Source organism: Alligator sinensis, unplaced genomic scaffold, assembly GCF_000455745.1.
Source record: "Alligator sinensis unplaced genomic scaffold, ASM45574v1 scaffold489_1, whole genome shotgun sequence".
NCBI classification, from domain to species: Eukaryota; Metazoa; Chordata; order Crocodylia; family Alligatoridae; genus Alligator; species Alligator sinensis.
Genome location: NW_005841901.1, coordinates 767524 through 772067, shown reverse-complemented (window position 1 = coordinate 772067; position 4544 = coordinate 767524). Strand labels below are relative to the sequence as shown.

At 50.6% G+C, this 4544-nt stretch overlaps 1 non-coding gene across 1 annotated transcript; it reads left to right on the top strand.

The window, feature by feature from the left end:
* The first annotated feature begins 226 nt into the window (after positions 1-226).
* On the top strand, positions 227-367 carry LOC112549370. Its single transcript, XR_003092772.1, has one exon. It is a non-coding gene; the product is annotated as a U4 spliceosomal RNA (small nuclear RNA).
* The last annotated feature ends 4177 nt before the right edge of the window (positions 368-4544 follow it).

Sequence of the window (4544 nt, the reverse complement as noted above, 5' to 3'; positions counted from 1 at the left end):
CTGTATTGCAATGAAAATAGTGCATATCTGTATTTTATCAAGATTTGCTCACTGAGGCCTGATGAAAAGATGGGTGGTGTCAATGGGGACCTTTCTATTGGCTCTACTGAATTTTGTTGTTTTTGTAGACTATCATTTCAGATAAAATGCATGAAAATTGTTCTACAGCATAAATGTCTCCCATCTCCCTGATAATCTGAGAATGCTTTTTTAAAATTTATTCACTAGCTTTGCACAGTGGCAGTATCACAACTGATGAGACCAAGCCGAGGCGCAATTATTGCTAGATGAAAACTTTTCCCAATTCTCTGCCATGGTGACTTGAAATAAAGTTAGCATTGGCAATTTTTGATGATCTCCACGGAGAAGAAAAAAAAACATTCCTAGTCTGTCTGTCTCTCCTGTTTTCTTTCTTTCAAAATGGCCACCAACAGATGTGTTACCTGTGAGCCCTGGGAGCCTGTGCCTGTTTTGTGAGCCTTTCTCCTTCTCTTGCTTTGTTTTTCCTTCTCCAGACAGTCTGAACCCTTTCCCACTGTAGTCCCCCACTTTTCATTACTTTTTCTTGCCTCTCTTCACCTTTTTAAAGCCATTTCTCCTGCAGCAACTCCGTCCCCACTTTTGCCCCCCCACCCCACACTGCAGCTGCCCTGATGCTTCTCTTTCTCCTGCTGTATTTCTTACCTTTATCCCCTCCTGTGGTGTTTGTTTGTTTTTTCCAGGGTCTTTGTTCCCTGCTGGCAGAGGGCTGCCCACCCCCCACTCCTCCGGTTCCTTGCAGGACTAACTTTTTTTTTTTTTTGGCTGGAATGGCTGAAGGCAGCTCCTAGCGGCCCATTGCTGGGGATTCTGACCCTTTCACAACCAGTGTTTTAGTCTCTAGCTTCATGCCCCTGCTTCCAATGGAGTGGAGAAGTGCACCTCTGTTCTGGGGTGCTTGTAGGCTGCAAAAATGACCTTTATGCTTCCTGGGTGAATTTAGTCTCCATCATTCTCCTCAGCTCTCCTGCTTTGGTGCCTGATGTTGTGGTAGGAGGTGCATCTGGGGTGTTTTTTTGCATAGTGACACTATTAGACACACCAGCCATGAGAATGGTAGCCTCCAACATCCCCCCCCATTTCCTCCAGACAATGACCTCACTAACTGCCTGCACACTTATGGCTTGGTTACAGGGCTGGTCCATAGACTGCCACTTGGCAGCAAGATTCCTGAGCTCTGACATGTGCTATCCTTTAAAAAGCAGATGTTCATGCTTCTTAACAGAAGCCTTCTTAACATTGCCTGTCTTTCACAATTGATAGGCAGTGTTTCAAGGTTTACCTCACTATTGGCGATATCCCGTGGTTTTGCTGGGGCAGCAGGTCCCATCTGGCTGCCCAGTGCCTGAGGAAGAAGCCAGCTGTGGCAGAGCCACCTGCAGCTGCACCCATTAGTGGTTCATCTGCCACTGGTGCAGAGGCCCCATCAGGTAGTGAGGACAAGCCTTCCCTCGAGTTGCTCCCTGTTCATCAGAGACAGGTGGCTGCATGGGGGTGGATTTGGCTCCCTCCTTCCTCCCTCCATGGGGTGGGGGTTGGCTCTTTCTGCTGAGGAGAGTAAGTACCAACACCAGAAGGAGTCTTCTGAGAAGGCCTTGTTATCCCCTCAAAACCCTCCCACCACTTTGGAGGTAGCTGAGGTTAGTGAATGGGGACCCCTCTCTCTGTCTGCCTCCTCAGCATCCACCCCCCTCCCCCAGACCCTATGGTGGTCAGGGGTGACTCAGGTGCAGGGGTGGTGTGTTGGGGGGGGGGGGGGCCAAGGCCGACCCTATGGTGGGCAGGGGGGACTCAGGGGCAGGGGTGGGGTGTTGGGGGGGGGGGGTCCAATAGCCCTCCCCACGCCTCACAGTTTCCTGAGCCTGATGAAGTCAAAATGGAGGTTGGGCCCTCTGGGACCTGAAAGATGCTCTGAGATAGAGATTCCAGCCCAGGAGATTGTCCCCGCTAAGAGGTCAGGGACTGATGTGACTCCCCAGGACCTTTTGGAGGATGGTGCTGCCATAAGGCCTGATGCTAGGAGTCTTCGGGGGGGGGGGCACATAACTCCCCACCTCCCTCCCCCAGACCTCGGTGACTCTGTGCAGGACATGTACCTCTCTTCCTCTTTGGGGTCAGATCTTGATTCTGCCTCTGAGGACAAGTTGATGGAACTCCTGCTTCAGGGGGTGGCATCCCCCGACTCAGCTAAGGTACCCTGCCATTGGGAAGGTTCTCCACCCCAGTGGCAGAGCCTGCTCCTGCCTCTGAGGAACCTCTCTGTGTTGGCTACTCCATTGAGCACTTTATTGAGTTCCTTGACCAGACAAAGCATCACTGGAGAGTTTCACGGCATATTTGTAAATGGTTCCTGGAACCTGTTTTCTGCTAAGGCTGCAGTGTCAATGTTACACTCCATCCCATGGATGCAGCATTATGGCTTTTGCCTCAGTAAGCTTGCAAGTGATGTTGAGTGCCTGTTGTGGGAAGCTCTGGATAGCGAGTTGTAGGCCTAGTTTTCTTCCTGCCTTACATGCTTGCTCATCTCTGGTGCTTCTCTCTGCTCTTTTGGCTTGACCTGTCCCCTTTTTTACACTCTTTATGCATGGATGCTGCAGCTTTCAGTTCTCTCAATGTCAACAGATGCTGAGATCCTGTGAAATGGATGGCTGTCTTTGAGTTCCTGCATAAGAAAAGGCTGGATGTCACCTTTGTGCAGGAAATGCACACTGACACAGATAATCAAGCCGACTGGCATGCCGCCTGGAAGAGTTGCACGTTCTTGAATCATGGCACCTCCCTCAGCACAGGAGTTGTGATCCTCTTATTACCACAGCTGATACCTGAGTTGGAAGTAGCCCAAGAGTTCTTCTGTGGCTGCCTGCTAACTGTTTGCACCTTGTTAGTGCAACACTGCCTCCTCCTAATTAACGTCTGCACTCACTGCTGGGTGAGAGTGGATTGCATTCTTTGAGATCCTGGCTGACTTTTTGCAGAGCACAGCTGATGGTGATGACCTTCTCTTCCTGGGTGGGGATATTAATTATACAATCAATGAGTGGCTTGACCGGAACAGGCCAGAGCCACATCTGTCCTCAGCCAAGCAGGTGCGGATTGCTTTGGAGGCAGTGAACTTTTTCCATGCCTGGTACCATTGCCATGCTGATGTGCGGCAGTATACTCAGCTGAAGGTGGCTACTGGTGGACTTGCTATGCCATGCCTGGGCCACCTGTATGTCACCAGGTTCCACCTGCTGCTCTTTAGCTGTAGCCAGATTACCCCAGCAGGACTATCAGATCACAGCCTAGTTTCTTGTGAGCTGAGCCTTCCTAGCAGGATGCATTCCCAGGTGGCCTACTGGTGCCTCAACACTAGTCTGTTGCATGATGCTCACTTCCATGTCTGCTTTGCTCACTTCTGGTGGACATGGGAGATTACAAGAGCCACCTTCCCCTCCTGGAAGCAATGACAGGATGTGGAAAAGGTGCAGATCAGAGCATTTTGTCAACAATACATGCAGTTGGCAACAAGTGAGCTCTGCCACCATGTTCAGGAGTTGGAAGAGGATGTGGTGGAGCTTGAGGAGGCCCTGCATGATGCTGGTGGTGCTGCAGGGCTGCTTAAGGGTATTAAGCTCTGGAAGCAACATCTGCAGGAGCTAGCAGAGAGCACAGACCAGGGTGCACAGGTCCATGCCTACTGCCAAGAACTGGCAGAAACTGATGCCCCAACTCACTACTTCAGCCATGAGAAATGATGAGCCATGCGGAAAGTCATTCACCATCTTAAGACCCTGGATGTCCAAACACTCACAGACCCTGTCAAAGTCTGATGCCATCCCAATTGCCTTCTACCAGGAACTGTTTTCAGCTGAACCAATCTGCCTAGAGTCCCCTAGGAGCTTACACAATGGCCTCCCTAGGCTTTGATCATCGAAGGCTGACAGTCTTGAGTGAGAACTGCTATTGGAGGAACTCACAGCTGTTGTTGTGGGCCTTGCCTCAGGCAAAGCTATCAATGGGTTGTCCACTGAGGTTTTTTTATAAGAACTTTTGGCCACTTCTCAGCCCCTGCCTCCTGCAAATATTGTGAGAGGCTCACGGACCAGAATATGACAGTCAGGTGTTGCCGAACAATTCTCACCCTGCTGCCTAAGAAAGGGGGCCTTGGCTGCCTCAAGAACTGGCAGCCAGTGTCCCTTCTGTCTGCGGGTTACAAGATCCTGGCCAAGGCTTTGGTCGGCCACTTATGCACCATTATGGCTTCGATTGTCAGCTCTGAGCAGAGCTACTGCATGCCAGGCAGGAGGATCCAGGATAATCTGTTCCTGCTTCAAGACCTGTTCATGACTGCAGACCTCTTCAGTATCAACATCAGACTTGTCTCCTTGGACCAGGAAAGAGCCTTCAACTGAGTCAGCCATGACCACCTTTTTTGGACCCTAGAGGCCTTTGGCTTCAGGCTTATCTTCATCTCTGCCCTCCAGGTCCAGTACTGAGACATTTTTAACCTTCTGAAGGTGAAC